Here is a 24,448-nt window from a genome sequence, read left to right as displayed (position 1 = left end):
CTGATGAAGCCCAGCATGCTGCATGCCTTCTTGACCACTGTGGTAGTATGTATTTGGGGTCATGTGGGACTGGAAGCCCTAATGTCATTGGCTGACAGATCCCGTGTCCTGGTTGGCCGTTGACCTCTAGCTCCGCCCCGAAGGCGGAGTATAAGAAGCCGGAGTCCTCCCCCGCAGGCCATTCTACTATCGAGCTGCGGGGGAACAGACACGCTTAATAAAGCCTCATCGACTTCACTCTATTCGTCTCACGGAGTCTTTGTGCGCTACAACCACCTTATCCACATGTGTTGCCATTTTCAGTGATCGGTGAACATGCACGCCCAGATCTCTTTGCCTGTCAGTACTTGCAAGAGTTCTACCATTTATTGTGTAATTCCTACATGCATTGGACCCTCCAAAGTGCATTACCTCACACTTGTCCGGATTAAACTCCATCTGCCATTTCTCGGGCCAAGACTCCAACCAATTTATATCCTGCTGTATCCTCTGACAGTCCTCTTCACTATCTGCAATTCCACCAATCACAAGTCACAAGTGCTCTACCTATAATCGCAAAAAGGTCCAAGCAACCCCAATATGCATATTAGAAGGATTCTACTGCCTGATACAAGCTGGCATTTTGGAAGCCAATGGGAGACACTTTTTAAAAGGTTGCTAACTGTGTGCATCGCAAGGCTGTTAACCTCATTTTGAGCCTAGTATTGGGCTGCTAACACCATGTGGATCAAATTAAAATTAATCCCACTAATTTACAGATGCAATGGAATGTCCAAATTGAAAATATATCAGCGTAAAAATTCCATGCATGATCAGAAGTGTGGCGAGGGTGGGTCACTTGGAACTCACTGAGATTTTGTCCAGAAACCGTGGGGCAGGGGAATTTAAACAGTCACAGTCGGAAAAGCCTAATCACCCAGCAGAGCTAGTGTAACCCTGGAGAGTCCGTCTGCATCTCGGAGCTTTGCATTGCAAGTGACAGGCAAAGTCAGCGGGGAGCCAGATAGGAGTATCCGATGAATGGTAAGGTGATTAACCCATTGGGATAAAGAATGGAGAAAGTGGCTGGGCAAGGTCTTGTTGGCGATAGAGAGTCCGTAGCCCCCTTTACATCTCTCCCGATTTTTATTTACACTGAAATCAATGGAAACAAAATACTGAGTTCCCACGGTAACAATAGGCTGTGATGCTTTCATTTATATGTTTCCCTATCGGGTTTGGGAGAAGTTGCCAATAATAAAAACACTCAAAAATATAAATGTTCAGAAAAATATTCTGCAGCTAGAATTGAAGGGCCAGGGAAGCAAACCTCTGTGATCACCACTTTTAACAAGTGGATCCAGAAACAGCAAAGTTAAAACCTGATGTTCTAAATCATTCAGAATAAAAGTGCTGAATTAGGTAATAAGCACTTTTCTAGTTCTGTACAATTTTAACTGAAATGGAAGCATTTGACAGAATAAAAATTATATATCCAAACTGAGTCTCCAGCTAAATCAATGTGGATTAATATTGTCCCTTTAGGCCTGCCAAGAAACCAGCATCAAACAAACTCTCCGTGTAATGACTCACAAAATTTAGTAAGCTATAATTTTAGGTTGTGGCGACGTGAGTTATTAAGGTTGCTGTCAGCTAGATATACAGTGATGCTATTTCCCATTTATCTCCAGTCAGAAACAGCCTTGGAACTGGGCAAGGAGCCGATATTATTAGAACTTTGATGCCCTATGCAGAAGGAAGGTAGATTATATTGTGATAAGTACTAAATTTCAAATTAGACACCTTTCTTATGAATGGTAGAGCAGCAATTGGACAGCATAGAGGTGGTATAGGGGTCCAGAGGGTACCACATGTATAGACCGACTCAAAGGATTGAAATTTCAGGGCCTCTGAAATCAGAAAGGGAGGTGTGTTGGGGGCAGGGGCAGTGATAACGGTAGCACAGTGGTTAGCACTTTCGCTTCGCAGTGCCAGGGTCCTAGGTTCGATTCCCAGCTTGGGTCACTGTTTGTGCGGAGTCCCCTTGTCCCCGTGTCTGCCTGGGTTTCCTCCGGGTGCTCCGCTTTCCTCCCACAAGTCCCAAAAGACATGCTTGTTGGGTGAATTGGACATTCTGAATTCTCCCTCCGTGTACCCGAACAGGCGTCATAGTGTGGCGACTAGCGGCTTTTCATAGTAACGTCATTGCAGTGTTAATGTGAACCTACTTGTGACAATAATAAAATGAAAATGAAATGAAATGAAAATCGCTTATTGTCACAAGTAGGTTACTGTGAAAAGCTCCTAGTCAGCACATTCCGACGCCTGTTCGGGGAGGCTGGTACGGGAATTGAACCGTGCTGCTGGCCTGCCTTGGTCTGCTTTCAAAGCCAGCGATTTAGCCCTGTGCTAAACCAGCCCCTAATAAATAACCTTTATTGTCACACGTCAGCTTACAATAACTCTGCGATGAAGTTACTGTGAAAAGCCCCTAGTCGCCACATGCCGCCACCTGTTCGGGTACACAGAGGGAGAATTCAGAATTTTCAGCTGGTACGGGAATTGAACCCGTGTTGCTAGATTTGTTCTGCATCACAAACCAGCTGTCTAGCCTACTGAGCTAAACCAGCCCTGTGCGAAACCAGCCCTGTTGTTATTATAAATACATTATTATAAATGCAAGTGCTGTCAACCATGCCAGTTTCAGAATGGCATTGCTGGTGCCAGCGATGTTAACCAGAGGAGGGGAAAAGGGACAGCGACTCGATGCCCCACTCTTTTGAAGATGAATGTTTAAAAGCTTGTTGTGAGCTTGTGTAATTTGGAAGCAGGCATACAGATGTCCGGAGTTGATAGCCGCAAGCTTCCCGACGTTCAGCCCGGCAAGGCTGTGACCGCTATAAAACGTTAATTGGACCATTTAACAAGGCTCCACAGGATTCACGCTGTAAATGACTGGCCCACCGGCTGATTCGCTGGAACTGCACTTGCCAGCCCCTGCTAACGAGGGAGAACAGCACTTAAACTGCTCCTGCCCAGCCAACCCCACACAGCTCACAGCCATGCCAACGAGGAGACCAGCCCCTGGATTCGGGGATGTCCATCTGGCTGGACTGCTGGACGCGGTCAAAATTAGAGGGGGTGCTCTGTTCCCCCGAGGGTCTCGGAGGATCAGCCACAGGGCGCCCAGTGTCGCCTGGGAGGAAGTGGCAGTGGCCATCAGCGCAGAGAGCGTCACCAGGACGACTGGAACCCAATGCCGTAAGAAGGTCAACGACCTCCACTGGGCCGTACAAGTGGGTTGACACTGTCCCCCGGCACCACACCCACCACCCCAACCATTCCAGCCCCCACGAGCCTGCACCTGGCACCGCCCCAATCCAGCACCGTTCCAGACCCCAGCCCATCCATATCCAGCAGTGCCGCCCATTCCGCTCCCCCCCAATACTCCCAATCCCCCTCTGCCCATACTCCCCATCCCCCCATACTACCCACCCCCCCTATAGCCCTCAACCCCCCATACTCCCCATCCTCCCCCAAACTACCCACCCCCCCTACAGCCTCAACCCCCCATACTCCCCACCCCCCCATACTACCCATCCCACCTACAGTCCCCACCCCCCATACTCCCCATCCCCCCATACTACCCATCCCACCTACAGTCCCCACCCCCATACTCCCCATCCCCCCCATACTACCCATTCCCCCGACAGTCCCCAACCTCCCCATACTCCCCATCCTCCCCCATACTACCCATCCGCCCTAAAGCCTCCATCCCCCATACTCCAAATCCCCCCTCATACACCCTATCGCCCTCCCCACCGAAACCTACCCTCACCTCTGCGATGCATGACTAGTGTAGCTCACGATGCCCCCTCTGTGTCCACACAGGAGAAGTTTGCTCACAACAAACGGGAGACTAGCGGCAGGGTGGCAGCAGGGTGGCGAACATCAGAATCCTCACCCCCTACAAGGAATGGGCCATGGAGGTTGTGGGAGTGGCCAAGGACAGACCGGTCACCGGCGTAGAGGTTGGTATATACCGCAGAGGTGAGGGTCCACCAGCCCCCACCCAGATGACCTGTCACACTTGAGCTGTTAATGCCATGCAGACTGACCCAACCCTCCCACTTACCACATGTCCATTCTCCTGCAGGATCCTCATCCGATGGTGCCAGCCCATCTGCGGTTGTCGTTCTCCCCCCTGCCTCCCAAGGAGAACGTCTCTGAGGGGAGCTCCAAGGAGACCACCGTATTCACGGTACAGCGGTTATCCACACCCTCCACCAGTAGACATCTCGGTGGGCGACAATAGTGGGCAGGTTTCTGGAGCACATTCTGGTGAGCATCACACAGTTGCTGATGCACATCAGGTGGAGGCACGAACGGCCAGACAAGACAGCAGTCGGAGGTCTGATGATCCCAGGACCCAGCTGGGCCTCAGTCAGATATTGAGACGCTGGACTAGGTTTACCCGGAGCTGATGCAGACGCGAGGGTGTGGCTGTGATATTCAGAAGAGAATGTCAGCGACACTAGGTCATAGCCGATTGGAGGAGTTCCAGAGGCAGAGGGCGCAGGAGATGGTGCCAGAAATGCGTGGCGTCAAGGACAGCACTTCTAGAGTGGCGATCACAGTGGAGAGCCTGGTGCACGATGTGGCAGCATGAGCGGAGGTGTCCAAGGCGTGGCTCAGTCAGTGGCAGTCTTGGCTGAGTGTCTCGACAGCGTGTCCCAGTAGTGACTAGTGAGGGACGTGTCCCAATCCCAGGTGGACAAAGAACAAAGAACAAAGAACAGTACAGCACACGAACAGGCCCTTCGGCCATCCAAGCCTTTGCCGATCACATGTCCTATCTAGACCAACCACCTATATCCTTCTCTACCCCGTCTGTTCATGTGCCTATCATTAAAGATCTCCCCTACTTCCTTCGGTTCTCCGCATAATTTTTCTCCTTTGTCCTTGAGTGGACCAACTCTTTCTCTAACTACCCTCATCTTCCTAATATATGTATAAAATGTCTTGGGATTCTCCTTAATCCTGTCTGCCAAGGACCTTGATGAGGTGTTACGGAGCATGTTCCTATCTCAGGTGAGCTTTGCTGAGGCCTTCCAGAGCATGTCCCGGTCACTGGGGGATGATTCCCAATCTCAGGTGGGCATACCTGAGGCGCGGCGGAGCATGTCCCAGCACAGGTGGGCACTGCCTGGGCACTTCAGAGCCTGTCCAACTCACTGAGGAGCATTCGAGAGGGCGTTGATACCATGGTGCAGTCACTGGGGTGTCACCAGGGCTGGCAGAGCTGGATGACATAGGGGCATCCAGGTCTCGAGCTGCCCCTCCACCCTGAGATGAACCTCAGAGCCCTATGGGCACTGAATAGAAGGAGAGGGCACTGGGTGCCAACATGGAGCCACTCTATGGATTGGAGACAGAGGCCACCAGCTCCTCCGAGACCCACCCCCTTGATAATGGCGCGTCTCAGAGACAGCACCCAGAACAGGGTGGCACAGCGGGCAAGTGGTCCGGGGCCCTCTGGCTCCAGGACCCCCAGAGGACGCCCACCAGGCACATTAAGGCCACAGGATGTGGTAGACAGCAAGCTGTCTCCATCGCTGATGTGCTTCCTGGGGACACACCTATGTGCCGCGTTAGAGCTCGGAAGGGTAAGCAAGTCGAGGACAACTGAAAAGGCATGGGGGAGAGGCGATTTGGGGGTAAGGAGGGGAGGGTGCAATGAGGGGATGGTGGGGAGAGGGTTTGGAAAGGGTGGGGAAGGTGGGGTGCCACCGTCGTTGGATTGGGCCAGTTGGGGACACATATGTAGAGCATTAAAAATTATTGCACTCGAGAAATATTACACCTCTGGCACTTTCGTCCGCAATACGGCAGAGCACCAATCCCCTGCCCCATCTTCCCGAGCGTGGAGGTACTGAATGCCTGTTTCAAAAACCCCTAGCCCACCAGGCACACCACGTGAAGGTGATGGGTGTGAGTGAGCATTCAGAGGACAGACAGGAGTATGGCATAGATTGAGGAGCACCAGCGCTCAGATCACTTTCCTGCCTTCGACGGTGACCCGCTGACAGCGCTGACACAGTCCCAATGTCCTGGAGTGATGTTACACAGACCCTGGGAGTGTGGTGCGGTGGAGGGTGGGGTGCGAGAGTGACTGGGTGCAGGGGTGGTGTGGTGGGGACTCACCCATATGGCCGGTGACACTCTTGAGAACCAGGAGCCAAGGTGGGTGATCAGTGGGGTGCACGGCAAGATGGCTGCCTTGCAGACCGCGGCAATGGCGATCCGTGCCTGGACACATCCCCAGTCCCATGGGATGGTCACCCCTGCCCCTGGCCCTGGCAGGTCCCCCCCCCCCCCCCCCCCCCCCCCACCCCCACCCCAGCCAGCCTGGCCAGTATCAGGATCAGCAACCCACAGTCTCGCCTCTCCGTTTCCTACCTCCTCTTTCTCGCTCTTCAGCCACGGCACCCGTTTCTAAATTTTTAAAAGCACAAGTTAACCTCGCCGTCAGAAACCCCCCCAGTGGAGGCGGAGCATTGCAGAGGCCTCGGAGAATACCGGGTCAGATCTACTGATGATATGCAAGCAGCGTTTCCTCTACGTGTAGAGTGGAACGCACTGACGCCGCTGTCGAGACCCCGGATAATTGCAAGTTGGCGTGAAACCGGCACCCGCCATAATCCTCTGCCCAATCACCTTTCCCAATTCCGGTGTCGGCCGACGGAGAACCCCGCCCCTTATTTTTGCAAGTCACAGGTCCCGGAACATCCTCCCATGGCTAATAAAGAGGTTTGAAGGTATAAACTTCAAAATGAAACCATATCAACAACTGTTTAAACAAAAAGTGGCACAGAAGGTCTTAGAATATAAAGCCAGAAGTTTTCTACATGACTTCAGAGGCCAATATTTCAATCACTGATTTGGCCTCACCTGGAATCCTCTAATGGTCACAATCTGGTTTTGGAATATGGTCCAGAGGGGATTAACAAATCAATTATTGATGATTAAACATCCGAGCAACAGAAAGAAGCCCTATGCAAACAATGGGATTTTATACTTGAGGGAAGAATTGGGGAAGCCCTCATTGAAGTTTGATTCTAAGGGCTATAGATACACTGAGCTCACAAAACCACAAGATCTGCAGTGAGGAAAATAGATACAAGTTCAGAAGAGAAGTGAGGAGTCAATCCAGATCTAACCACCCTGCCCATTGGATGGTGACTGAGAAACTGTGGCAGCAGTGAGGGTGTGATTGGGCAGCAGTGAGGGTGTGATTGGGCAGCAGTGAGGCTGTGATTGGGCAGCAGTGAGGGTGTGATTGGGCAGCAGTGAGGCTGTGATTGGGCAGCAGTGAGGCTGTGATTGGGCAGCAGTGATTAGCAACAAGCTTGCATGATGCGCCTAGAGGGATTTTGACTCATAGTTACAGGGATGTGGGGAACGGTCAGTGAAAGGCAAATGACCAAAGAATCTGACAGGTTGAGACACCGAGAGCCTGCTGAATTTGATGGCAGGACTGTGTCACATTTGTTTTTCTGCTTCCCAGCCAGCAGCCGGGCAAATCCCAGCTGAATTGACAGTCTGGCCAATGGCCTGGCAGCAAAATCAGCTCTCGGGCCCTGTGATGGCCATTTGTGGGGCGGGGGTGTGGAGGTGGTTCTCAGAGAGGCAAGAGAGGCACAAGATATCAATGCAAGGCCAACAGGAGAACCTTGGGTCCACAAGTAAAAAGAACAAATTTTAAAACTTCACTGAGCCTCTTCTAGTCCTTGATCCAGTTCCCAGGTTTAATTGAATCATAGAATAGAATCATATCATTCTTACATTGCAGAAGGAGACCATTCGGCCCATTGAGTCTGCACCGACCCTCTGAAAGTGCATCCTATGTCAGCCCACTCCCCCACCCTATCACCGTAACCCCACCTAACCTGCCCATCCTTGGACACGAAGGGGCAATTTAGCATGGCCAATCCACCTAACCTGCACATCTTTGAACTGTGAAGGGAAACCGGAGCACCCGGAGGAAACCCACACAGACACGGGGAAAAGGTGCAAACTCCACACAATCACCCAAGGCCAGATTGAACCTGGGTCCTTGGCGCTTTGAGACAGCAGTGCTAACCACTGTGCCACCATGATGGGATGAAAATCACCATAAACCCTGCTCAGGCCTTCGGTTAAAATAGGAGGTTGCTCACTGATGACATCATCATCACCAGATCTGCATATTTAAAGAGAACCCTGTGGGTTCTTTGCACAGGTGCCTTTTGTGGTAGTATGTATTGGGGGTCATGTGGGACTGGAAGCCCTAATGTCATTGGCTGACAGATCCCGCCCGGGTCCTGCTTGGCCGTTGACCTCAAGCTCCGCCCTGAAGGCGAAGTATAAGAAGCCGGAGTCTTCCCCCGCAGGCCAGTTTACTATCGAGCTGCGGGGGAACAGACACGCTTAATAAAGCCTCATCGACTTCACTCTATTCGTCTCATGGAGTCTTTGTGCGCTACAAGTTATTAAGCGTGCCTAAAAAGGACTATGGAGCTCAGGATCATTCCAGAATGCCTGAGGATCAGCCCCCACGCAGTGAACGCGGCAGCAGCTTTCAAACACTGGCAGACTTGCTTCGAGGCCTACCTCAGAACGACCACCGGCCGAGTCTCAGATGAACAAAAACTGCAAGTCCTGCACTCGAGGGTGAGCACGGAGATTTTCACCCTCATTGAAGACACCGACGATTTCCATACGGCGTTCACAGCACTCAGAAGTCTCTACGTTCGCCCAGTTAACCAAATCTACGCTCGCTACCAGCTCGCGACGAGACGGCAAGCTCCCGGAGAATCGATGGACGAGTTCTACGCCGCGCTGCTGATTTTGGGACGAGCCTGCAGCTGCCCGTCGGTGAACGCAAACGAACACACGGACATGTTAATGCGCGATGCTTTTGTGGCAGGTATGCAATCCTCCCAAATCCACCAAAGACTTCTAGAAAAAGAGTCACTAGGACTCTCAGAGGCACGGGCCCTAGCAGCCTCCCTAGACGTGGCCGCGCGTAATACCCGCGCCTACGGCCCCGACCGCGCGGCAGGTCATTGGGCCCCGTATGTACCCATCGCGGCAAACCCTCTACCCCCCCCCCCGGACACCCCACAGGCTTGCGCGGTCCAAACGCCGAGTCGCACCGGGGGCGCCCGCTGTTATTTCTGCGGCCAGGCGAAACACCCCCGACAGCGCTGTCCGGCCCACGCAGCCATCTGCAAAAGCTGCGGGAAAAAGGGCCATTATGCAGTTGTGTGCCGGTCCCGCGTGGTCGCCGCCGTCCCGGGAGCACAGGGAGCCCTGCAAGCAGTCTATGCGCCCCAACCCCCCCAGCACGCCATGTGCGACCCGCAGGCGCAGCCGCTCTGGGTCCCGACCACCGTGGTCCCGGGAGAACTGGGAGCCCTCCACGCCGCCTACGCTCCCCAACCCCCCTCCCCGCAGCCCATGTTTAGCATTGTGGATAGCACAATTGCTTCACAGATCCATGGTCCCAGGTTCGATTCCGGCTTGGGTCATTGTCTGTGCGGAGTCTGCACGTCCTCCCCGTGTCTGCGTGGGTTTCCTCCGGGTGCTCCGGTTTCCTCCCACAGTCCAAAGATGTGCGGGTTAGGTGAATTGGCTAATGATAAATTGCCCTTAATGTCCAAATTGCCCTTGGTGTTGGGTGGAGGTGTTGAGTTTGGGTAGGGTGCTCTTTCCAAGAGCTGGTGCAGACTCAAAGGGCCGAATGGCCTCCTTCTGCACTGTAAATTCAATGATAATCTATGATTAACCTAGGACAAAGGTTCGGCACAACATTGTGGGCCGAAGGGCCTGTTCTGTGCTGTATTTTCTATGTTCTATGTTCTATGTATGACCCGCCGCCGGCGCTACCGCTTTGGGTCCCGGCCAACACTCCCCACGGAGAGGAGGGAGTTTTTCGCGTCCCTAACGCCACCCTAACCCCCGTCCCGCGCCCCACGCCTGACCCGCCGGCGCCACCTACTTGGACCCCGACCACCGCTGTCCCCGGTGAGGGAGCTCCTCGCGGTCCTTGCGCTCGCAGCCCCACGCCTGACCCGCCGGCGCCACCTACTTGGACCCCGACCACCGCTGTCCCCGGTGAGGGAGCTCCTCGCGGTCCTTGCGCTCGCAGCCCCACGCCTGACCCGCCGGCGCCGCCGACTTGGGCCCCGACCACCGCTGTCCCCGGTGAGGGAGCTCCGCGCGGTCCTAGCGCTCGCGGTGAGGGAGCTCCGCGCGGTCCTAGCGCTCGCGGTCCTAGCGCTCCCCAGCCCCCCCAGCACACCATGTGCGACCCGCAGACGCCGCCATTTTGGGTCCCGACCACCACGAGGGGAGGAGGGGCGCCGCCATCTTGGACCGCCCCAGACCTGTACGACGCATGGGGGCGGCCATTTTGTCCACCCCCGCCACCATCTTGTGACCCCCCAGCCACGTGCGATGTATGGGGGCGGCCATTATGTTCATCCCCGACGCCATCTTGGACGGCAACAACGGACCCCACTCCACTACTACAACCACGGCTCGCTTCGATTACGCTCGATCAGGCTCGGCCCCGGACACTCCAGACGACGACGACAACGGTCCTAATAAACGGCCACGAGACGCCATGCCTAGTCGACTCCGGGAGCACGGAAAGCTTGATACACCCCGACACGGTAAGACGCTGTTCCTTGACCACCTATCCCAGCGCACAAAAGATTTGCCTAGCGGCAGGATCCCACTCCGTACAGATCCAGGGATTCTGCGTAGTTACCCTTATGGTGCAGGGGAGGGAGTTCAAAAACTACAAACTTAACGTCCTTCCCCAACTCTGTGCCCCCACCTTGCTGGGATTAGATTTCCAATGTAATCTACAGAGCCTTACGTTCAAATTTGGCGGCCCCATACCCCCACTCACTATCTGCGGCCTCGCAACCCTCAAAGTGCAACCCCCGTCCTTGTTTGCGAACCTCACCCCGGATTGCAAACCCGTCGCCACTAGGAGCAGACGGTACTGCGCCCAGGACCGGACCTTCATTCGGTCCGAAGTCCAGCGGCTACTAAAGGAGGGCATAATCCAGGCCAGCAATAGTCCCTGGAGAGCGCAGGTGGTAGTAGTGAAGACAGGGGAGAAACAAAGGATGGTCATTGACTATAGCCAGACCATCAACAGGTACACACAACTAGACGCCTACCCTCTCCCCCGCATATCCGACATGGCCAATCAGATTGCTCAATATAAAGTCTTCTCCACCGTGGACCTCAAGTCCACCTACCATCAGCTCCCCATCCGCCCAAGTGACCGCAAGTACACAGCCTTCGAGGCAGACGGGCGATTATACCATTTCCTACGGGTCCCTTTTGGCGTCACAAACGGGGTCTCGGTCTTCCAACGGGAGATGGACCGAATGGTTGATCAACATGGGTTGCGGGCCACGTTCCCGTATCTCGACAATGTAACCATCTGCGGCCACGATCAGCAGGACCACGACGCCAACCTCCAGAAATTCCTCCAGACCGCCAAAGCCTTGAACCTCACGTACAACGAGGACAAGTGCGTTTTTAGCACCGACCGGCTAGCCATTCTGGGCTACATAGTACGCAATGGGATAATAGGCCCCGACCCCGAACGTATGCGCGCACTCATGGAATTTCCCCTCCCGCACTGCCCAAAAGCCCTGAAACGCTGCTTGGGATTCTTTTCGTACTACGCCCAGTGGTCCCCCAGTACGCAGACAAGGCCCGCCCCCTAATACAGACCACGACCTTCCCTCTGTCGACAGAGGTTTGCCAGGCCTTCAGCCGCATCAAAGCGGATATCGCAAAGGCCACGATGCGTGCCATCGACAAGTCCCTCCCCTTCCAGGTCGAGAGCGACGCCTCCGACATAGCTCTAGCGGCCACCCTTAACCAAGCGGGCAGACCCGTGGCCTTTTTCTCCCGGACCCTCCACGCCTCAGAAATCCGCCACTCCTCAGTGGAAAAGGAAGCCCAAGCCATAGTGGAAGCGGTGCGACATTGGAGGCATTACCTGGCCGGCAGGAGATTCACTCTCCTCACCGACCAACGGTCGGTAGCCTTCATGTTCGATAATGCACTGCGGGGCAAAATCAAAAACAACAAGATCTTAAGGTGGAGGATCGAGCTCTCCACCTTCAACTACGAGATCTTGTATCGTCCCGGAAAGCTGAACGAGCCGTCCGATGCCCTATCCCGCGGCACATGTGCCAACGCACAAATTAACCGCCTCCAAACCCTCCACGAGGACCTCTGCCACCCGGGGGTCACTCTGTTTTACCACTTCATCAAGTCCCGCAATCTCCCATACTCCTTAGAGGAGGTCCGTACAGTCACGAGGGACTGCCACATCTGCGCGGAATGCAAGCCGCATTTTTTCAGGCCAGATGGAGCGCACCTGATTAAGGCTTCCCGCCCCTTCGAGCGCCTCAGTCTCGATTTCAAAGGGCCCCTCCCCTCCACCGACCGCAACGCATATTTTCTTAACGTAGTGGACGAATACTCCCGCTTCCCTTTTGCCATTCCCTGCTCTGACATGACTGCGGCCACAGTCATTAAAGCCCTGAACAGCATCTTCACACTGTTCGGTTACCCCGCATACGTCCACAGCGACAGGGGGTCCTCCTTCATGAGTGACGAGCTGCGCCAGTTCCTGCTCAGCAAGGGCATAGCCTCAAGCAGGACGACCAGCTACAACCCCCGGGGGAACGGGCAAGTAGAAAGGGAGAACGGCACGTTCTGGAAGGCCGTCCTACTGGCCCTACGGTCCAGGGACCTCCCAGTTTCAAGGTGGCAGGAGGTCCTCCCTGACGCTCTCCATTCCATCCGGTCATTATTATGTACGAGCACTAATCAAACGCCGCATGAGCGTCTCCTTGTCTTCCCTAGGAGGTCCTCCTCTGGAACGTCGCTGCCGACCTGGCTGGCGGCCCCAGGACCCATCCTGCTCCGAAAGCATGTGCGGGCACATAAGGCGGACCCGTTGGTCGAAAGGGTTCACCTCCTCCACGCGAACCCCCAGTACGCCTACGTGGAGTACCCCGACGGCCGACAGGACACGGTCTCCCTGCGGGATCTGGCGCCCGCCGGCAACACACACACCCCCCTGACACCATCAACCCAACCCCCCCCCTTCCTGCCACCGCCGCACCCCGCGACCGCCCCCTTCCCAGGAGGATCGGTCCCCCTCCCCTTTGCACCGGCAGCTGAAACCGTACGGCTCCTGGAGGCGACAACACTGGTACAAGCACCACCACCACCGCCGGGGCCGAGGCGATCGACACGGACGACCAGACCGCCCGACCGACTCGTGGCGTCGATGTAAAACAAATATGGACTGTTCACAAGAACATTTTGCTTTTCTCCCGATACCTTCTGTAAATAGTTGCAACAGGACGAAATTGTCCAATACTGTATTGCCATGTGAATGTTTTACCCTCCCAGGACCAGCCCTGTAAACCCTTACCACCATACGAAGCATCACCCCGCCGGGTTCATTTTTGACAAGGGGTGAATGTGGTAGTATGTATTGGGGGTCATGTGGGACTGGAAGCCCTAATGTCATTGGCTGACAGATCCCGGGTCCTGGTTGGCCGTTGACCTCAAGCTCCGCCCTGAAGGCGAAGTATAAGAAGCCGGAGTCTTCCCCCGCAGGCCAGTTTACTATCGAGCTGCGGGGGAACAGACACGCTTAATAAAGTCTCATCGACTTCACTCTATTCGTCTCATGGAGTCTTTGTGCGCTACACCTTTGTTGCCGGAACATTGCTTGAAGTCGATAAAGCTGGTCATTTGTGTGCTTGCCCTATGAGAAATAACTTGCCCAACCAGGTCTCTGTGATATTAGTCCCACACTAGGTGGTTGACACTTAATACCATCAACTGTGTGTAAGTGATAAATATTGTTTTGCCAAAACAAATTTGAAAGAGTCTGCTAATTGGATCACGCCATATGTCTCCAATAAGTGAGCAGAATGATCCTGTAGTGCGGAAATTTAGGGACATCATCATCTCCACAGCAACTGGCAATGCTGTCCTCCTGATAGTTGACTTGACCCCAGGCTGTCTAGCAGCAAATGGTCGAAATCTATTACTGCCTCGCTATATGGCCTTAGCTTTCTGAATCACTGATCCTCAGTGAGCCTCTTTTCACACAGAGTGAGACCCACACGTGAGTCTTCCATGGTTTTTAGCTTTCACTATTCCTCCCTCCACCACCCCCACTGCTCTTTCACTGACAACTAATTTACTAACAGGTCACTGCAACTGATTCCTACCCTGTTATCATACAAGTCAAATGATTCCGCCACCCCTGAGTCGCTGTTACATTGTGAACTGCCTCACTGTGACGTTGGCTGTTTTAATGGGTCTCCTGCTGTCGCACCTGCAAAGTGGCAGGTTGCAGGATTTTGATGAAAACTTCTCCTGAACAGAAATGATCAGCATTGCAATAACCCAAACTGCAAAGCAGAAGCAATTCTGCAGGATATATCTCCATGGCAATAAGTGATGAACCCTTAGAATCCGTACATTGCTGAAGGATGTCATTCAGCATATCGAGTCTGCACCGACCCTCCGAAAGAGGCCTACCTCGGCTTACGCCCCCGCCCTATCCCTGTAACCCCACCTAACCTGCACATCGTTGGACACTGAGGGCCAATTTTACCATGGCCAATCCACCTAACCTGCACATTTGTGGACTGTGGGAGGAAACCGAAGCACCCGGAGGAAACCCACCCAGACAGGAGGAGAAAGTGCAAACTCCACCCAGTCACCCAGGTTCAGAATTGAACCTGGAACCCTGGAGCTGTGAGACAGCAGTGCTAACCACTGTGTCACCGTGTCACTAAAGGGCAGCACTATATTGTGAGATCAAAATTGCCACACAATGTGTAAAGTACAACCAGCTAGATTAAATTGAATTTATAAATAGACATTTCTATCAGGATTTGTTTCCCAGTTTGATCCAAGGACCTTTCACATCTTAAGCAAACGGCAAAATTCTCCCCCAGCGGCGCGATGTCTGCCGACTGGCGCCCAAATCGGCGCCAATCAGACGGGCATCCCGCCGCCCCAAAGGTGCGGAATGCTCCGCATCTTTGGGGGCCGAGCCCCAACATTGAGGGGCTAGGCCGACGGCGGAGGGATTTCCGACCCGCCAGCTGGCGGAAAGGCGTTTGTTGCCCCGCCAGCTGGCGCGGAAATGCGGCGCATGTGCGGGAGCGTCAGCGGCCGCTGACAGTTTCCCGCGCATGCGCAGTGGGGTGAGTCACTTCCGCCTCCGCCATGGTGGAGGCCGTGGCGGAGGCGGAAGGGAAAGAGTGCCCCCATGGCACAAGCCCGCCCGCGGATCGGTGAGCCCCGATCGTGGGCCAGGCCACCGTGGGGGCACCCCCCCGGGGTCAGATCGCCTGCGTATCCCCCAGGACCCCGGAGCCCGCCACAGCCGCCTGGCCCCGCCGGTAAATACCAGCTTTGATTTACGCCGGCGGGACAGGCAATTTCTGGGCGGGACTTCGGCCCATCCGGGCCGGAGAATTAAGCGGGGGGTCCCGCCAACCGGCGCGGCCCGATTCCCGCCCCCGCCCAATCTCCGGTACCGGAGACTTCGGCGGGGGCGGGGGTGGGATTCACGGCGGCCAACGGCCATTCTCCGACCCGGCGGGGGGGGCCGGAGAATGACGCCCATGATAAGCACTATACTACAGAAACATGACTGCTATCAACATCCTGTCATTAACCAGAAACTGAACTGGACCAGCCTTACAAATACTGTGTCTACAACAGAAGGTTAGAAGCTAGGAATCCTGAGATGGGTCACTCACCTCTTGACTCCCCAAAGCCTGTCCACCATCTGCAAGGCAGAAGCCAGGAGTGTGATGGAATACCCTTGGCTGGATGAATCAATGTACAAGTTATTTCACAAGCTAACAGTGTTCAAAGGGATTATTTGCAATAGGAATTAAGAACGCAGTAATATTTATTATGAATTATCTATATACTTTAAACACGGGAAAACAAAATTCTTCCCATCAGATTTTTTGAGCTCAAGGGAATATGGTTGGCGAACCTAATAAAATTATTTTTTCTTAAAATTATTTTTATTCAGGTTTTTATTGAAATAAAATCTTTACACAACCATTAACAACATTTAACAAAACAAGGTGAAGGTTAACATTATTTAAAAAAAACAAATAAAGGAATATGCAGTAAGTAAACATTTCCCCCCCCTTCCCCCCGCCCCCCCCCCCCCCCCCCCCCCCCGGGTTGCTGCTGCTGACATTTTAATGCTCTCCCAGAAAGTCGAGGAACGGCTGCCACCTCCGAGAGAACCCCATCATGGGCCCTCTCAAGGCAAACTTTATTTTCTCAAGACTGAGAAACCCAGCCATGTCCCAACCCAGGTCTCCACACTCGGGGGTTTCGAGTCTCTCCACATTAAAAGGATCCGTCTCCCGGCCTACCAGGGAGGCAAAGGCCAAAACCTCGGCCTCTTTGGCTTCCTGAACTCCCGGATCGTCTGACACATCAAAGATCGCTATCTCTGGACTCGGCACCACCCCCGTGTCTAAGATCTTGGACATTGCCTTAGCGAATCCCTGCCAAAATCCTTTGAGAGCCGGACATGCCCAGAACATATGGACATGGTTCGCTGGGCTTCCCGCACACCTCGCACATCTATCCTTAACCCCAAAGAACTTGCTCATTCTCGCTGCCGTCATGTGTGCCCGATGGACCACCTTAAACTGAATTAAGCTAAGCCTGGCACATGATGATGAGGAATTAACCCTGCTTAGGGCATCAGCCCACAGGCCCGCATCCAGCTCCCTGCCTAGTTCCTCCTCCCACTTGCCCTTAAGTTCCACCACTGGGGCTTCCCCTGCCACCTGTAGTTCAACCTTGCCAAATTCTGAAGCATTTATTCCAATATCCCTCTTTATACCTTTTTCTCACTCTGGCTACGTATGCTTGTGTATCACCTGAACCAATTGGATGGACTTCACTTTTGATAAATATCGTTCCCAAGACCTTCACATTGACTGAAATACACAATCAAGTCATTCAACTGGAGAGAGGTACAGGGACCCAGGGGCCAGGGCTCTCCTGCAGGTGAGTTATCACTTGTCTTCCAATGGTGTATTGGAGGAATTTATTCCTCGGAGGACTTATGAGGATTTCTCGGAGGATAAAACGCAATGCCAAGCTTGAGCAACAACACCTCGTCTTTCAACTCAGCACAGTAGAACCTTCCGGGCTCAACGCCGAGTTCAGCAGTTTTAGACCATAACCACAGCCTCAATTTTGTTCCTTATTTGCAGTTTTTCTTTTTCGTTTCTTTCTTTATTCCTTTAGTCTGCACTCAGATAGCTGCTATCAGCTATTCATCCCTCCGCTCGACTCATCTTTTGTTTCTTTACTTATCCATTATCATTCCCTTCGGCTTTTGCACTATGAAACCGTTTGCCATTTAATCTCTCCTGCTCTCTACCCTATTGCACACATTCCCTTTTGTTCTAACTCACCCTCCCCTTTTTTTTTGCAAAAATAGACTTGATTCATACAATGTCTGAAAGAACAGTACAAACGTTTCAAAATTGCCATCACACAAATTGCAATAATATTCAGGGTTCTAAATACATCATGGGCAGCATTCTCCATCCTACCACACCAGCTCTCTGGTGCGGCGCGCCCCTGCTGGCAGCGGGATCCTCCGCCCTGGCAGCTGGCCAATGGGGTTTCCCATTGTGGGCACCCCCACACCGTCGGGAAATCCGCGTGCGTGAGTGCGCTGCCGGTGAAGCGGAGGATCCTGCCGACGGAGAATCCAGCCCCATGAGTGTGATTTTCCCACCACGTTGCGCCGGGTGCCAATCCCGTTGTGTCTGGATCATCATGGGGGAGATCCAAATCGGGCTTCGCACCAGGTGCAAGACCATGCGCAAGTCACCCAACCCATGGCGCATTGCTGGGCATGATCCAGATATCATATTTAAATGATCCATTAGGCTTATTTAAATATGTGCTACTTATTGAGGCCGCATTCTCCCGGGAGTCACCAGCCACATCAGCAAGGTCTCAACCGGGCGCTGATTGGTACTGGTCTCCACAAGCAGAAACCATGCATGATGGCCACTCTGGGGGTCTCAGAGGCCATTGGAACCCCTAGATGGTCGGGGAAAGGACAGGGCAGTACCAGCACTTCCAGGATATCTGATTGGCACTGCCATGGTTCCAGGGGCACTGCCCAGTTCCAGGCCAAGGGTCGGGGCCCGAGGGGGGCCTTGCCCATGGAAGGGAATGAAGTGGGGCTATGAAGGGTGGAGCGGAGTCAGGATGAGGAGAGGGCTATGGATGAGACAGGCATTTCAAAATGGTAATTACAAATGGAGCAAAGCTATTTCAGTTTCCTCCATAGATCAAGTTGCACTTTGAGGTGCTTCAGTACAATGATGATACATGTAATATTCACTGTATATATTCAATGTGAATCATACGGTCCGAGGGGGTTCTATACAATCCCCTTCCCTCACTGTGGCCAAAATTTTTTAGACAGCAACCTTTCCCCAGTCCACCTCATCGGCGGCTGCCCCAAGCTTTAGTGCACCCCTGAGTGCATAGTCCTGGGCTTTGGATTGTGCCAGCCTGCAGCACTTGGTTGGGGACAACTCTTTGTATTGGAAGACCGACAAATTTCAGGCAGACCAAAGAGCGTCTTTCACTGAGTTGGTGATCCTTCAGCAGCAGCTGATGTTTGTCTCAGTAACCGTCCTGGGACCAGCCCGTGGAGCATAGAGTCCTGAGTCATGGAGCTGCTCGGGATGAACCTCGCCAAAAACCACCTCATTCCTCTTCAGGCCTTCTTTGCAAAGGCACACTCCACAAGGAGGTGGATAACGTCTCTTCCCCACCACAGCCACCTCGAGGGTAATGTGCGGATGGCATGTAGGACGAATCTGATGGGGATGGCCTTTCTCACCACCAGGCAAGCTAGGTCTTGGCACTATTTTGAAAGTCTTGGTAATGAGGCATTCTGCCAAATTACCTTGACAGTCTGCTCAGGGAACCATCATAGAACCACGACAGTGTAGAAGGAAACCGGAGCACCTGGAGGAAACCCATGCAGACACGAGGAAGACTGTGCAAACTCCACACGGACAGTGACCCAAGGCTGGAATTGTACCCGGGTCCCTGGCGCTGTGAGGCAGCAGTGCTAACCACTGTGACACTGTGTTGCCCACCCAACAGGATCCACCATCTCGTTTCCCAAAAGGGCCTCTAGGATGTTTCATTCAGACCACTGCCTGATGGAATTTTGGTCCAAGATATTTCTCCGCAGAAATGTTTCCACGATGGACAGGTGGTACAGCATGGGCCAATTACCTGCAACGTTCCAGGGCAGCGTGGCCAGACCCATCCTTCGCAACACCAGGGTAGAATCTCAGCACATAGTGACACTTGATGTTTGTGTACCGAGGATCTCACGAACAATTTGATGCAGCCACATATAAAGGTGGCTATCACGATGTTGGGCACACTTTTTCTACCTTTATGCAGAGGTTTGCACACTGTGTCCCTGCGAATTCCACCTCCTCCTTCTATGTACTCAAAGCCTATATACATTTATAACTTTCCTCAGTTCTACTGAAAGCTCATTGACCTGAAACATTGAGTTGCATTTTATAGGGCATCTTACACCCTGCCTTCCCCATCTAAAAAGTCAGTAGGGAAGCTGCCCATCAAGAAGCTGTCTGCCCCACAACCATTTTACACTGGAAACAGCATAACTTGTCTCAGGGTGAGGCATCTGTCCCAAGTTGGGGTGGAGGTCTAGTCTTATAGTGTTGCTAGCCATTCAAATTGACCATTGGCTCTGTAGTCCCAGCAGCTCCATGTTTGAGGGGTGACAGCCCCTGGGACTACAGCCAGTCCCCAAATAAGGGGCTGTTTAGCACGGGGCTAAATCGCTGGCTTTGAATGTAGACCAAGGCAGGCCAGCAGCACGGTTCAATTCCCGTAACAGCCTCCCGGAACAGGCGCTGGAATGTGGCGACTAGGGGCTTTTCACAGTAACTTCATTTGATGCCTACTTGTGACAATAAGCGATTTTCATTTCATTTCATTTCAAGAGGAGGTTATGGAGCCAGATAAAGTACAGGGGGCTGGATTCTCCGAAGGTCTGTGACAGCACGGTAGCATTGTGGTTAGCACAATTGCTTCACAGCTCCAGTGTCCCAGGTTTGATTCCCGGCTTGGGTCACTGTCTGTGCGGAGTCTGCACATTCTCACCGTGTGTGCGTGGGTTTCCTCCGGGTGCTCCGGTTTCCTCCCACTGTCCAAAGATGTGCAGGTTAGGTGAATTAGCCATGCTAAATTGTCCCTTATGTCCAAAATTTACCTTAGTGTTGGGTGAGGTTACTGGGTTATGGGGATAGGGTGGAGGTGTTGACCTTGGGTAGGGTGCTCTTTCCAAGAGCCGGTGCAGACTCGATGGGCTGAATAGCCTCCTTCTGCACTGTAAATTCTATGACCAAATCGCGAAACACGATCGGCCGGAGAATCAGCTCCGACGCCGAAATCGGTGTTGACGCAAGTTTGCCGCCGATTCCTGATTCTCCGAACTACGCAACATGATGGAATTGCGGCAGCCGCTGTGCGGCCCAGAGAATCACTTGAGGTGCCCCGACGGCTGATTCTCCGGGGCCGTAGCGATTCTGCGCCCCGGATGGGCCGCCGAAGTCCCGACGGCGTGGTTCGAATCACGTCTAAAAATTTGTGCAGCCGACGTACTGGCTGCTTCGGCGGCGGGAGAAGGTAGGGGTTGGTGGGGGGGGACGGGGGGGACGGGGTGGTCCGCGGGCTCCAGAAAGGGACACAGCCGTGACTTCTGCGGGGGGTGGGGAGGCCTGCCAGGGTCGGGGAGGGTCGGGGAAGGGGTGGTGGATACAGGCTGAGTGGCTGGGGACCCTGGTGCTGCCCACGCAATGGACGCCATTATGTTGATGTGCAGCCACCCCGGGCGCTGGGTCAGCGCAGGCTTCACGGTCATATGGGTGGGTGCCGGCCCCCTCTTCGGCAACCCCACCCTACCGGCGGCACCCACCGGGGGGAAAACCCAGGGCCACACCCACGGTAGCCCCCAGTGAGGGCAGTGCCATCAAACGGTGGCCCTGGCAGCAGGGACGGGCACCAGGAGTGGGGGCACTGATGGGGCTGGGGTGGGGGGCATGCGTGGCTGGGCGGGCGCTGCCAACCGGGGCGACCATGTAGCCCATGGCATCTGGTTGGGCGAGGGTATATGCGCCATGATAAAATTTTGTGTCCCTTCACCCCTGCAGATCATAATGCTTGGGCACCACTGAGCGATGCTGGCCGCTATGGCGGTGGCCGCTGCCCTGCATGCAGCCCTGTGGCAGCGTGAGAGCATGTGGCTCAGAGAGGAGGCAGAGGCCGCAGCAGAGGAGCGTGCCGCAGAGGGGCAGGTGCCGGCCGCTCAGTCTGGAGGGCTGACAGGCTGAGGAGGAGGAGGCGGAGGAGGAACAAGACGAGGAGGAGCAATAGGACGAGGATGAAGATGAGGAGGGGGAGGAGGTGGTGCCAAGTAGGTGCCTGATGAAGACTCGCGTGTACCGGCACCTCATGTCCTTTCAGGAACTCCCGGACCAGGCATGCAGGAGGAGACTCCAGATGAGCTGGGAAACCATCGCTCACATCTGCCACATGATGGCACACCTGGCACTGCATGGGTCTGGAGGGCGACACCCGATACCGGTAGCCATCAAGGTGACAGTCACCCTCAACGTCTATGCCATGGGGCCGCTCCAGTCGCTGAGTGGGGACCTGTCCGGCATCTCACAGGCATCGGTCCACAAGTGCATCCGTGCCATCACCGATGTCCTGTTTGCCATGGTGGACCGGTACATTCCCTGTGGACGTGCCCACCAGGATGCCCGGGCAGCGGGGTTCGCTGTCATCACCAGGATGCCCATGGTCCAGGAGGTCATCGATGGGGTGCGGCCACCGGCAGATAACAGGCCGATGTTCACGAACAGGAAGGGGACCCACTCCATGAATGTTCAGGTGGTCTGTGACCACCAGATGAAGATCCTGCACATCTGCGCCCGGTACCCGGGCAGTGTGCATGACTCGTTTATCCTGGCACAATTATTCATACCCGGCATGATCGAAGGATGTGTCGTCCCCCCTCCCCCCCCGGCTGTGGGGCTGGTTGCTGGGTGATAGGGGTTACCCGTTGCGGCTGTGGCTGATGATATTAAACAGAGGCCACAGAGCGATGCAGAGACCCGCTACAATGAGGCTCATTGTATCACCAGGAGTGTGGTGGAGAGGTGCTTTGCGGTCCTGAAGATGCGTTTCATATGCCTGGACCGCTCTGAAGGGGCTCTCCAGTACGAGTCAACGAGGGTCGGCCGCATCATGGTAGTCTGCTGCGTCCTCCACAATGTAGCCCAGCAGAGGGTCGATGTGCTGGAGGAGGTTGAGGCGAAAGGGCAGGCCTTGTCAGACAAGGAGGAGGAGGAGGGGGAGAGGGACAATGCGCGGGACATGGGGGCTGGAAATGGATGGGGGGTTGCACTATGCCACCGGCAGGGCCAGCGAGCACGGGACGTTTTGATCGTTGCACGTTTCACCAACTAGGCGGGGGGGGGGAGGTTCCTGTGCAGGGGCACAGACACCACAATGCTGCACCACCTCATCACCGACCACCCTCACCTCCCACAACACCAAGGAAACTGAGCTCCTCCCAACGAACACACTCAACTCCCCCACCACAGACCACCCTCATCTCCCACACCACCGGAACACCCTCATGCACACCATCCTTCCATTATATATACCTGCGGCACAGCGAGCTGAGGGCACAGGATTGCAAGTGGCAGCAGGTCTGGTCCATGGGATTGAGGATGATGACAGCCCGCTCTGCGATGAGCTCCGAGCTCCACGTCATTAGACAATGTCTGACTCGTGCCCATTGGAACCCCCTCCACCTGGGTGGTCCCTGTCTGCGAGCTGGACACTCCATCGCATGGCTCTGCCGTTTTGCTGGGGACGGGGTGATGTGGAAGTCCGGGTTGGGGGGGGGCGGGTTTGGGGGGCTGCATGGAGCACCCACCGGGGTTCAGTCTTCTATCACCTGTCACCCATGGTGGCCCTCACTTCCCTTCCCACATCCGCACACATGAGACAGCGCAGAGGCGGCTTTCATCGGTGATAACATATGTGATTAATGTGAACAGTTACATACATGTGCCCTCGCCCCTATAACTGAACTGTGCCCTGCACCCGTGCCAACTTACTTAAGTGTCTATCTTTCTGGCCTTACAGGCCCTAGCACTACGCCTAGGTGGATCCCAGACAGTACAGCAGGAGTGGAGATGAACTGCTGTGAGCCCTGCCCTGCGACTAGGCCCCTTGTTGGCGCAATTTTCCTGAGGCAGCCCAGCCTGGATGGGCCAGGCTGCTCCTCGGGTGCCCCAGCTGATGTAGTGCCGCCCTGCTCTGCCTGCTGCCCACCAGATGCACCAGGGACAGGAGGGGGGGAGTCCGAGGTGCTGCGGTGTTCCGGGAACCCCCCTGCAGGAGTCACCGGCACGGGCCCTGTCATGTTATTCACCCTGGGGTAACACGGACTGCAACTGGATGCAGTTGTACTGTAAAGTAGACACCAAACTTAGATGTTAGTTCAATACGTTTTATTGAACTTCTGGAGCAGTGCACACAGCTTGCTGTGGGTTGACACTCTACTAATCTAAGTGTGCTAACTATAACTAACTAGACCAGACTAGCTCTGAGCCACGTGTATAAGGTGCTAACTGATATATACACCCTGACTGTCACTAGAGGCAGAGTGCTGATGCCTCGTGTGTTTTATAGTGGGAAATCCCCCTCTAGTGTTCTGCCTGGTGGTTGGTTGTGATCTATCCTGTGTGTTGATTGGCTGTACTGGGTGTCCGTCACTGCCTGTCTGTATCTCATTGTGCGCATGAGTGCATATCATGACATCCCCCCTTTTTAAAAAAAAAATTTGTCGGTTGCTTAGTGCATATGCGACTGTATGTACATGTATAACTATTTACATTAAATGGTATTTACAAGATAAATGTCTATAAGTCAAATCTTTGGGGCTGGCGTCGGATCCTTGTCGACCGCCTGAGAGGTGGAGGTGGGGACGACGGCGCCTTGACAGGCGGGATTGCTGCCAGATTGGTGGCCTCGTGGTTAGAGGTATCTGGAGGAGGCACGACAACATCTGGAAAGGTGAGATTTGGTGGTGGGCAGGCAACTTTGCGCAGTGCCCTTCTGTTGCGCTGACAATGGAGCCATCAGCCATACGAACTACAAACGATCCGGGAGCAGCCTGTCGAACAACAACAGCTGGAGCTGACCAGCC

Source organism: Scyliorhinus torazame, chromosome 15 (assembly GCF_047496885.1).
Source record: "Scyliorhinus torazame isolate Kashiwa2021f chromosome 15, sScyTor2.1, whole genome shotgun sequence".
In the NCBI taxonomy this organism is placed as follows: Eukaryota; Metazoa; Chordata; class Chondrichthyes; order Carcharhiniformes; family Scyliorhinidae; genus Scyliorhinus; species Scyliorhinus torazame.
Note: the sequence above shows the minus strand (reverse complement) of the source record.